Source organism: Macrobrachium nipponense, chromosome 9, assembly GCF_015104395.2.
Source record: "Macrobrachium nipponense isolate FS-2020 chromosome 9, ASM1510439v2, whole genome shotgun sequence".
Taxonomy (NCBI): domain Eukaryota; kingdom Metazoa; phylum Arthropoda; class Malacostraca; order Decapoda; family Palaemonidae; genus Macrobrachium; species Macrobrachium nipponense.
Window position 1 is genome coordinate 54,323,524 of NC_061110.1, and position 12,680 is coordinate 54,336,203.

Below are 12,680 nucleotides of genomic sequence, written 5' to 3' on the forward strand. Positions count from 1 at the left end.
AGGATCCCATGTTGCGACAAACTCCTGGAGGTCGTTTACCATTTTTGTAACTTGGAACAGGCGTTCCAAAGTCAGGCCCTCCTCCTCCTGATCCTCTCCTGAACCTGGAGTGTCTTCTCCTCGCTGGCGGACTCGTCAGCTCTTCCAAGTCCTGGTCAGTAAGGGGGTCAGAGTGGGCATCAATGAGGGTGCCGACTTCTTCCTCGGTGATATCGTCAAAGCCCTCACCAACCAAGAATTTTTGCCAACTGGACTGCCTTATTAATGGCTGAATGCTGGATTTCCTGGGAGAAAAGCCTGTATAATTATGGACACAGTCTGGCCACAATTTACTCCAGCAGGCATTCAGTTTCTCCTTCTTTATGTCCTTCAACGACCGGTCAATGACACAGACACGTGGCAATCGTGAATTTACGCCAATAATCTTTCAGCGTAAAATTCACTGTCACGGTCCATTGCATCAACAAGGTGCTGGAGGAGTTCCCGGTGTAGAGTGCCTTGAAGGCACGGATGACGCCCTGATCCATAGGCTGGAGGAGAGAGGTGGTGTTGGGAGGAAGGAACTCAAGCTGGACTCCTTTGGAATAAAGATCGAGAGGGTGGCCACCAGCGTTGTCCATTATCAGCAAGACCTTGAAGTTGATGTCCAAATCGGCCAGGTATTGCCTAACTTGAGGAATGAAACTCTGGTGAAACCAGTACTCCATCAGGACTTTGGTGATCCAGGCCTTGGGATTATGCATCCATAAGACGGGCAGTAACGCCTTGTTCTTGTTCTTGAGTGCCCTGGGATTTGCAGCCTTGTAAATGAGGCCTGGTTTCAGCATGAACCAGCCGCATTCCCAGCAAACATCAAGGAGGGTCACCCTGTCCTTTTTGGGGTAGGGGTAATACCTTTGGGGGAAAAACTTCCCCGGATCCCCGGGGCTTTAGCTTCATCCTTCATAAGGTACGTCCGGGACGGCATTTTCTTCCAGAACAGGCAGTTTCGTCCATATTGACACCGCCTGTTCTGGGCAATATCCTTTCTCCTGGATTATTTTCATGAAGGCCTGCGGATATTTTGCGGCTGCCTCTTTGTCTGCAGATGCAGCTTCCCCATGTAGGGAAACAGACTTTAGATGGAACCTTTTCTGGAACCGTGGAACCATCCTTTGCTAGCCTGAAATCCTTGGGAGCTGAGGACGGTCCCAGTTGTGGGTTCTTCTTCTTCGTCTTCCTCTTCAGGAGCTGGTTCCCTCCAAAGCCCAAGAATTCCTACGTCCCTTCTTCATCGCCTTCCAGTGCCTCCACATCTTCGGCTTCAGCTTCCTCTTCCTCACCACCTTGTGAAGCAGTAGGAGTTGATAGCTGCTGGTAGATCTGTCGTGCTTTTTGGCGTATGATGTTGGAGTCAAGGGGCACGTTCTTCTTCCTGCAGTCCTTTATCCAGAACGCGAGTGCAGATTCCATTTTCACAATGGGTTTTCTTTTTTTGTCTCTCACTGTGGACACAGCCTTTGCGATGCCATAGAATGTCATACTAACACTTTTTCTTATTTCATTTTCTTTTTTCTTTATATATCTAACTGTGCTCTCATTCACTTTGAAATGGCGGCCGACTGCAGCGTAACTTTTTCCCTCCTTCAAACATATCAAGAAGTTTCACCTTCTCGTCAAGCTTCATTACGGTCTTCATTTTCTTTTAGCTTCTTGGCCAGAAGCCTTAGAAGGAGCATCAGTCGCTTTTTGTTAGGGGTCCATTTTCGGTACGATGCCACCCCACAGATATTTGCTGATACGCACAAGAGTTTAGCTTTAAACGTTCGCGTATACCCGTAAGTTTCTGCGCAGTGAGGCTGCTGGATACTAGATGCGTGATACCCACAATTCCATCTCCGCAAAATGGGCCAAGGGTTCAACACAAGCAACAACCAAGTGTACAACCAATGAGCGACAAGGAAAATGAATGCTGCTCCTGGATTGGCTGCTGTGCAGACAACAGCCAATAGCGTTTTAAATATCATTTCGTTTGGGTACTGCTCTAAGAAGGCGTACTGCATCATAAGATTTGTTTATCTGCGGAAAGTTGGCTTGGGTAGAGCATCTTTTAAGGAAAACCCGACTTGGTTACCGACATTTTGCTGTGTTTACATGAAAGTATTACAGAACTGTAATATTTGAAAATTAATAAAGCTTTTTTCATCATAATTTATTTTGTCACGAAAATATACTCATTATGTACGTATGAAAAATACATGTACATGTACGTGCGTGCCGCAGACAGAAACATACGTACCCTGCTACAAACATGTATATAATCATTGTCTTACGTACTGTAGATATGGTCTGCATACTTTTATTATCATCCTAAAACAATTTATGTACGTACGTACATACATATAATTAGAAATCATCTTAAAAAATTTCATAAAATGTACAGCCTGCACAATACGTACCCAATTGACCCAATACGTATTTATGTAAGTTCAATGGCAGTGTTGCTAAACTAAAGCATTTCATGCTAGATCTGGAGTTTTCAGATTTAATCTAGCAGCCATTGTTTTCCAATTTTGTGCGGTCGCGCAATCCTAGAGATTTTTATGATTATCTAACGTGAAATTTGGCATGTTATCGAAGGTAATGAACAAATTATTAATAATATATTAACACAGTGGTGCTTAAAAATCTGCCCTGACGCCAATTTTACAAAAACAACAACTCTCACGTGTGTGACACACCTTTGAATGTCTTTGAGACAAACCCTAAGGCTATAATTATAAGATTAGTATAGGGGTTGTTTTTCATTTCCAGGTACTGCTTAAATCTCCTTCCTACATCCGCCCTGCCCTTGATCTCTCTCTCTTTTCTACATCTTACAGTTATCCAAGCGAGAGTTTTTTTTTTTATGGGATAACATAGGCCCTCCAATTGCTTTTTCATCTGGAAAATATTTATTTTGTATACAATTGCCTTTCTCGGCTGTGAAGTTGATGTCTATCCGTGGCTGTGAGATGACCAGGAATGACATGTAAGTCAGTGTCAAAGTAACTACACTTCAGTCAGACCAAAACTTTGTTGCCATATTGTATTCAAGCAATACATATTCTGTTATTGTTTCCTATCTATCATTTTGTGTGTGTGTGTGAGAGAGAGAGAGAGAGAGATGGCTGTACGTATACGATTGTTTATTTTCTCAGTTGCCAAACTCACTCTGTTATGCTTTATTTCATATTATCTTACTCACCAATTTATACCTACGATATTTTTATTCAATTCATTACATCAAGATTTATAAGGAATGTCTAATAAACAGAATAACCATATCATTATGAAATGTCCTTGTACGAATAGTAAACACATAAAAATTCGCATCCGCGAATAGCCGGGGATGACCGCGAATAATTATGTATATGTTCCACAGAGAAACCCGCGAATGGGCGAGTCCTTCCGCGAATAATTTCTAGATAGGTTCCAAAGAAAAATCCGCGAATACGGGGGGGGTCCACGGTATATATATATAATTAATATATATATATATATATATATATATATATATATATATATATATATATATATATATATATATATATATATATGATAAAGAAGATCAAGGGCAGGAACACGAAGAGATTCACATTATCCTCTAATCCTACGTTTCGTGACAACATTGCCACATCTTCAGGGATTTTTCTACAAAATAAAGTATAAAATGTTAACATAAAATAAGAGCTGATCACAAGATCCAATAGTTGAAAAGTAAAAATAGTTTAATGGTAAAATTACAACTCTCATACTTAAATTACAGGCACACTTGATTAAAACAGACCAGAAGTACCAAACAACTTACAAATGACGAGAAGAACATTTAAAAATTTCAGCTAAATTACACAAACATAAAATTAATAACAAATATCATAAAAAGTAAAAGTCATATATTCACAAAACCACAGGCTGTGGTTTTGTGAATATATGACTTTTACTTTTTATGATATTTGTTATTACTTTTATGTTTGTGTAATTTAGCTGAAATTTTTAAATGTTCTTCTCGTCATTTGTAAGTTGTTTGGTACTTCTGGTCTGTTTTAATCAAGTGTGCATGTAATTCAAGTATTATAGTTGGTAAAATGTAATTTTACCATTAAACTATTTTTACTTTTCAACTATTGGATCTTGTGATGAGCTCTTATTTTATTTTAACATTTTATACTTTATTTTGTAGAAAAATCCCTGAAGATGTGGTGATGTTTGTCACAAAACGTAGGATTAAAGGATAATGTGAATCTCTTCGTGTTCCTGCCCTTGATCTTCTTTATCTCTCTCTCTCTCTTCTCTCTCTCTCTCTCTCTACTACAAAGATGTATGTTTTTTAGTATGATAAATAAATGATTTACTATTTTCAAATATTAATATTTAATTTATACAGCAATAATATCGATTCATTAAAAAAAAATACCATAGTGGCAATTAGTAAGATTTTAGCTTATATTTAAAAAATTATTGAAGAATGAAGGAATCCCAGTCTTCTCTGTAACCTTTCCAGGTACTAAAACTGTCAGATATATATCATGTTCTGTGACAGCCAAAAGGGGGAAGAGCTGGGGGAGAGCTGCAGTGTTGCAATCCAGTGGTCATGACATTCCCCCCCCCCTCTCTCTCTCTCGCTCTTCTCTCTCTCTCCTCTTCTCTCCAAATAAAATCCAAGTGGTCAAGAGACTCATAAAGAAAATATACATAAACCAACATATTCCGACAAAGAAAATGAATAAAGTGAACCTTGTGAATATCCTAATTGATGCATTAGGAAAAAGAATGCCAAAAGCATGTAAACTGTGTAAGGTGTGGTATAGCATAGTTAATCCACAAAACCTAATCAGAAAATGTGCTGCATGCAACATTCCGACCCATCCACAGTGTGCTGAGGTAATGCAAGATATGAGAAAAGACACAAGAATTTTTTGCTCAACATGTCTAACATGGATAGACAATGTTATTAAATCAAGATTGAATGTACAAATAGTTGAGGATGAACGAAGAATAGAACGAAGAGGCAAGAAGAAGAAGAAGAGGAAAAACGTAAGAGAAGTCAAACAAAACTGAAGAATGACAGAAAAAAGATAAGAAAAACCAAAGAAAACAAGATAAAAGTATGGATGCAGAGATACTCATTGATACTACATATGAGGCTATAAAGCAGCATACCTACGAAGAAATAAATTACGATATGACAGCACAAAAGAAAATGCCGAAGAGGCTCTACCCAGATCTACACAATGACGGGAAAGAGGAAAAAATATACAAAAAAGACAAAGTCTGCAACCTTTTGAAAAGAGGGAATTGCAGATATGGAGAAAAATGTTACTACAAACATCCTAAGGTATGTCACAACTATGAAATATATGGTAAATGTGCATACTTAGATGGATATGAGGATGATTGCAGAGATCTACATCCAAAAATATGCAAAAACCTAAAAGAAGGAAAAGGATGTAAGTTCGACAAAAAATGTAAATATATGCACCCTGTAGCCATGAAAAATAATCAAATAAATAACCAATCAAGCAATAAAATCCAAAATAAGAAAGAAACAAATAAAGAGAGGAATGAAGAATATCAGGTAAAAGAAAAAAGCAAGCCATCAACGAGATATGCAGAGGTGCCAGCAAAAAATTTCAATGCATCAGCTCCAAGATTCTACTCAAGAGATAATAACTGTTTTTATTATGCAAGGGATATTGCAGATATGGAGACAATTGCAGATTCAGACACAAAATGAATAATTATGATGAAGGAAGAACAAATATTATGGAAAAGTTGGATTTTTTAATGTCAGAATTTCTGGAAATGAAAAAAAGAACAACATACACCAGAACAGGAAAGAGACATGGGAAAATCCTTATTATTACCAATATTAAATGAAGGAGAAAACACGCAAACCATCATAGTGATGAATGCGCAGGGTTTAGTTACGAGTAACTCAAAAAGAAAAATAGAGTACTTAGAAGAACTAACCCAAATTGAAAAGAAAATAGATATAATGAATATAAGTGAAACCTGGTATTCCCAAGAGACTGGGAATGATGATCAAATAAAAGGGTTTCAAACTTATAGATCAGATAGAAAAAATAGGAATCAAGGGGGAACCACAATATATGGGAAAGACAAAAAACAAGGAAAAATATATGAGAAATATAGTAACTCAGAATGTGAACTAATAGCGGTAAGAATTTGAATCTGAAAAATTAATGAACATAGTAATATATAGACCTCCTAATACTAAAGAGTTTGACTTAATAATAGAAAAATTGGATGATATATGTAGAAATCACAAGGACTGGACTATTCTCCTATCTGGAGACATCAACTTTCCTTTCGTAGACTGGAAAGAACGAATAGGAGATTGTGAATGTACTTATACATATAAAAAAGAGAGTAATAGTAGTGCAGAAGATAAGAGGCAATTCGAAAAGCTATTAGATATGCTACTAGAATACAACATTCAACAAATAAATCACCTGCCAACAAGAAAGGAAAATACTTAGACCTAGTATTTGTGAACGAGATGAATTATGTTAAAGAAATAATAGTTTATAATGCGAGTATTCAGACCATAATGTCATAGAATTAACAGTCCATTCCAAAGCAAGTGAAAACAGAGATAAGCAAGAAATGAAAAAGTGGGAAGGATATGGAAAATACAACTTCTACAGTAAAAATATAAAATAGTCAGAAATAAATGAAGAATTAAACAAAGATTGGGATAATATTTTCGTAAGTGATGACATAAAGGTAAATACGGAGATATTATATAAAATATTAGAGAAAATAGTGGATAAATATATACCGAAGAAGAAAAGTAAAAATCAGTCATGCATACCAAGAGACAGAAGGATCTTGTTCCAGAAAATCAGAAAGTGGAAAAAAGGTCTAGCAAAAAAAAAAAAATGCATGGAAAGTTATAGAACTAAAAAGTAAGATAGAAAATTGCAGAACAAAAGATTATACAATCAAAAGAAAATGAAAAACGGGACTTGGAAGAAAAAAACCCTATTAAATATCTAAGCAAAATCCCAAACTATTATACTCATATGCGAAGAAGATGAATAAAAGAAGAATAGAAATAGGCCCTCTAAGAATTGAAGGGAGATTAACGAATGAAAAAAAGGAAATTTGCAACATACTGGCAGAACGATATAAGAGAGAATTCACCCCTAGAATAGATAATGAAGATAATGATATAGAAGTAAGGGATGAAAATAGTGAATATTTAGCTGACATAGATATTAATGAAGCTGATATTGTGCAGGCTATTAATGAAATTAAAAATGGAGCTGCTGCAGGGCCTGATGGAATTCCTGCTATTTTGTTAAAGAAAGTAGTTCATTCTATCGCAAAGCCACTTGCAATATTATTAAGACAAAGTGTAGATACAGGCAAGATTTATGATGAGCACAAATTAGCATATATTACCCCTACTTTCAAAAGTGGATCAAGACTAGAGGCAAGTAATTATAGGCCTGTGAGTCTAACATCACATATTATGAAAGTGTATGAAAGGGTAATGAAGAAAAATATTATGAACATTTAATAAAAAATAATTTGTTTAATAAAGGACAACATGGTTTCGTACCCGGAAAAAGTACACAAACCCAACTGTTAGTCCACCGTGAGAACATATTCAAAAATATGAAAAGCGGAAATGAAACACATGTGGTTTATTTAGACTTTGCAAAAGCTTTTGATAAAGTAGACCATAATATTAGCGAAGAAAATTAGAAAACACATATCGTGGATAAAGTAGGAAGATGGTTAAAAGAATTTTTACACAACAGAAAACAGATAGTTATTGCAAACGACGAGAAATCGGATGAAGCCAAGGTAATATGTGTGTGCCGCAAGGTACGGTGTTAGCTGCAATACTGTTTGTTATTATGATTGAAGACATAGACAATAATGTTAAGGATTCGGTAGTGAGTAGTTTCGCAGATGACACAAGAATAAGTAGAGAAATTACTTGTGATGAAGATAGGAACGCTCTACAAAGAGACCTTAACAAAGTATATGATTGGGCAGAGGTAAATAGGATGGTATTTAACTCTGATAAATTTGAATCAATAAATTATGGAGACAGAGAAAGAAAGCTATATGCATATAAGGGACCTAATAATGAGACAATCACAAATAAGGAAGCAGTTAAAGACCTTGGTGTGATGATGAATAGGAACATGTTATGCAATGATCAAATAGCAACTCTGTTGGCAAAATGTAAAGCAAAAATGGGAATGTTGTTACGGCACTTCAAAACAAGAAAAGCTGAACACATGATTATGCTTTATAAAACATATGTTCGTAGTCCACTTGAATATTGCAATATGATATGGTACCCACACTATCAAAAGGATATTGCACAAATAGAGAGTGTACAAAGGTCCTTTACAGCTAGAATAGAAGAAGTTAAAGACCTTGACTACTGGGAAAGACTACAATTCTTAAAATTATATAGTCTAGAAAGGAGAAGAGAACGCTACATGATAATTCAAGCATGGAAACAGATAGAAGGAATAGCAGAAAATATCATGGAACTAAAAATATCAGAAAGAGCAAGCAGAGGTAGATTAATAGTGCCCAAAACTATACCAGGGAAAATAAGGAAAGCACACAGGACATTAATCCACTACGCACCAGCATCGATAATGCAGCGTCTATTCAATGCGTTGCCAGCTCATCTGAGGAATATATCAGGAGTGAGTGTAGATGTGTTTAAAAATAAGCTCGACAAATATCTAAACTGCATCCCAGACCATCCAAGATTGGAAGATGCAAAATATACCGGAAGATGTACTAGCAACTCTCTGGTAGACATTAGAGGTGCCTCACACTGAGGGACCTGGGGCAACCCGAACAAGATTAAGGTCTGTAAGGTAAGGTAAGGTCTCTCTCTCTCTCTCTCTCTCTCTCTCTCTCTCTCTCTCTCTCATTTACTGAGACTCGAGATTTTTTATGTACTTGTACTATTTGTTTTTAATACTTTCAAATAATAATAATAATAATAACTGTAATTACAAAATTCATATGTGATAGTATTTTAAAGAAATACAATACGTACTAATCTATCCATGTCACTTTTAATTAAGGTTAACTCTCTCTTTCTCTCTCTCTCTCGCCACACAAGATAATAATGAGTCATAGTGGTAATGCCCCCCTCTCTTTCTTTCGCTGGAAGCGTATAAACAAAGAGAGATAAACACACACTCTCTCTCTCTCTCTCTCTCTCTCTCTCTCTCTCTCTCTCTACCGAGATGAAAGAATTTTTTATGGTACTAGTATGTAAAATGTTTATTGAAAATTTCAGTATTCAATAATAATAATAATAATAATAATAAAACTTTAATTACAAAATTCATAATGGTTGTATTTTAAAGAGATGAAAATGACCTTTCCATTTCACTTGTAAGGATAATTCCTCTTTCTTACTGAGATGAGAGAAATTTTATGGTAGATGCACGTGTTTATTATATTTTCAAATAATAATAATAATAATAATAATAATAATAATAATAGAAGTAGTAATAATACGATAAATAATTTCAAAAGAAAATTCTTCCCTTTGTCTTTTTCTGTATCAATTTCCCCACCTCAACTCGAGTGACACTCAAGCTTAACAATGTCATACAATGGTCAACGAATTTTAATGGTTTTATGTAATCTCTCTCTCTCTCTCTCTCTCTCTTACTGAGATGAGATCATTTTCATGGACGTGTATGTAATAAAGTTTATCATTATATTTTTCCAATAATAATACTATAAGTACAAAATTCATATCTGAGTATTTTAAATACAATAATCATTCCATTTCTCTCTTTTAAACAACTCTCTCTCTCTCTCTCTCTCTCTCTCTTCTCTCTCTCTCTCTCTCTCTCTCTCTATCTCTCTCTCTCCACCTCTCTTCTCTCCTCTCCTCTCTCTCTCCTCTCTCCCACAAGATACTTGTCATACATTTGGTGTTTCTATTTCTTCCTTTTATCTCTCTGCTCTCAGCAAAAGAATTGATAGACGACAAACATAATTGCACAGTCCTCTCTTTCTCTTCTCTGGAGAAATATATGTATTTATGGGAGGGGGAAAAAGCTGCCTATAGACGTTCATTTCAATCTATTGAAACCTAAGGAGTTATTTCTCTCTCTCTCTCTCTCTCTCTTCCTCTCTCTCTTGTATTTTAATGAAAATATACAGTAATTTGTGAATACACAGTGTTGCCACATGAAAAAACAAAGTAAATTAGTGATAATTTTAGAGATACGGCCCTAAGAAAAATTGCAAATTAGTAGTGAAATTTTCCCTGTGGACATGTTTTCAAGAACTTCGTTCCGGCTTACAACATTTTCGGGTTACAACACGTCTTAAGAACGGAACCCCCGTCGTAACCCGGGGACCGCCTGTATATATATATATATATATATATATATATATATATAATATACACACATCCATACATACATACATATACATATATATATATATATATATGTGTGTGTGTGTGTGTGTGTGTGTGTGTGTGTGTGTGTGTGTGTGTGTGTGTGTGTGTGTGTTACTTTTTATACATCAATGTCAATGAATTACTGACAACCACAAACTTCTTAAATAACGAGAACTGGATGCTACATCTCGATCACAAATTTTGAATAAACTAGGCCTATTTCGTGTCACTTTCTAGCATAGGCTAAGCCTTTTCTGTATTATATGCTTATTCATCTGATCTGGTGTGATTTATGAAATATAAGGCCTAAAAACAAACTAATATCAAATAACTGCAGAAATAAATGCAGCCGAGGAAGGCTTTCTTTCCTGGAGGGCAATCTCAAATTGCTTTTCTTGCCATTCTTCCTTTTTAGTAGGTAATCAATGGCAGGCTGATTCTTCACGTCTCAGGAGGATTTTGGTGATTCCTATGTGCCCTTGCCAAGTAATATCCAGATCTGTTAGCTATGTTATCCAGGGTTCCGAGGGTTTTCCTCTTTGGTCCACTATCTGAATCAACTGCTCATAGTTGTGTATCTCCTTGTGTGAGAGTTCTGGGACTTCACACTTGGAGGCTAACTGTCTCCTCCATCGAGAAGGAGCTGTCTACCAAAGAAGGTTCGTCTCCAGTTGTGATGTTGGAGACAAGGTATCTTTCTGGTCAGAGCTACTCATTAGTAGGTAGTGGTGTTTTCTTGCTCATGGTATTTGAAGGCTTGGATCAGCCTTAGGCCAAGGTTAGATTCCAGAAATGGATCTCACCTTTTCAGTGGAACCTTAATTCTCAGTAGTAGCTCTAAGCAGTCTGTCTCAGGGATTCAGACCCCTAGAGGTGGTACTGTCGTCCTTACAAGTTTTGACTTAGAGCCTGTACGAATTTTTACGAGTGTCATCTGGCATAGATCTGAACTCAAAAACTTTTTCCTTAGCAATGACATCATTGTAGGTGCAGGCGAGTCATCTGGGCTCTGGCATATGTGGGACTCAGTCATGAGGTTGGAGTTCTGTCTAGGTTGACCCAGATTTCATTGGACCTCTGAATTGTGGGTCATGCAGGTTCAAGACCTTTTCAGCTGCCTGCCTTCAGGACTTTCAGTAGTGATGTGTGGCATACTACTGTCTGTTTTGGGTATTACATGATTATTGATGAGATCATGACATCTTGGTCTTGAGTGTTGATGTTTCTTCAGTTAGTTCTAACATATCGAGGAGCTGATGTTCAAAAACTCTAGGTCTCTTTAGGTCTGTGAGTCGATCTGCAGACAACACATCCAGTGTGAAGGGTGAGTTTACGATGGTAGGGACATCTCCCCATGATTCTCACTCAGTAGAAAACTGTCAGATCATCAGGTATTTCATGTGAAGAGGTGATAATTCTTTATCACCTGCACGCTTGTTTTACCTGCAGAACATTGCCCCTTGGCAAGGTTGATAGGAGGATAGACGATATATCAGGTCCTCATTGACTTAGGTCTGCCTTATTGTCTCAAGGTTCTTGCGGCTTGATTAACTAATGGCATTACAATCCATTACTTGATGGTCCAAAAGTCTAGTAGCTGCAGCATCCCATAGGCAGCAAGTTAGAGGTTATCCTACGTTTGCACCTGAATGGACCAGAAAGATTACATTCCCAAGTTGGGCCGCAAGAACCTTGGGACAATAAGGCAGACCTAAGTCAATGATGACCTGATATATCGTCTATCCTCCTATCAACCTTGCCAAGGGGCAATGTTCCGTAAGTTTCCCAATGAAAAGACCAAAGGTGTGTATTGGTGTAGGAATGAATAGTAGGTTTTGAAAGTAATTTATATTTTCCCTAACACACAAAACTTGAAGTTTTTTTTAGAGGAATGGCCCACCTTAGCCACACCTCTCTAACCTGTCACATGGGCCGTAAGGCAAAGTGGAGTTCAGACTGTCTGATGGGTAAGGACATCCCCCTGGCTGTCGGTAAAGTTTTAAATGGCCAATCAAGCTCGCATTCATAAGCTTATTCTAATGTAGAGAATGTTAGGGTAGATTTGTATCCTGTATTAGGAAAAATACAAATTACTTTTAAAATTTGCTATTTTGGGCTGGTTTCTTGATCACTTTGAACAGCCCTGTTTTCATAGGAGATAGATTAAACCAACCTCCAACTAATCCAGACATCATCCCTTTTGCTACCTGATGTCAGAATATGT

The 12,680-nt window shown here is 36.8% G+C and overlaps 1 protein-coding gene across 1 annotated transcript in view; it reads left to right on the forward strand.

Moving 5' to 3' along the window:
• The window catches only part of LOC135218360 (condensin complex subunit 2-like), a 230,946-nt gene that overhangs the window by 188,582 nt on the left and 29,684 nt on the right, over positions 1 to 12,680 (forward strand). The gene's annotated exons all lie outside the window — the stretch shown is intronic.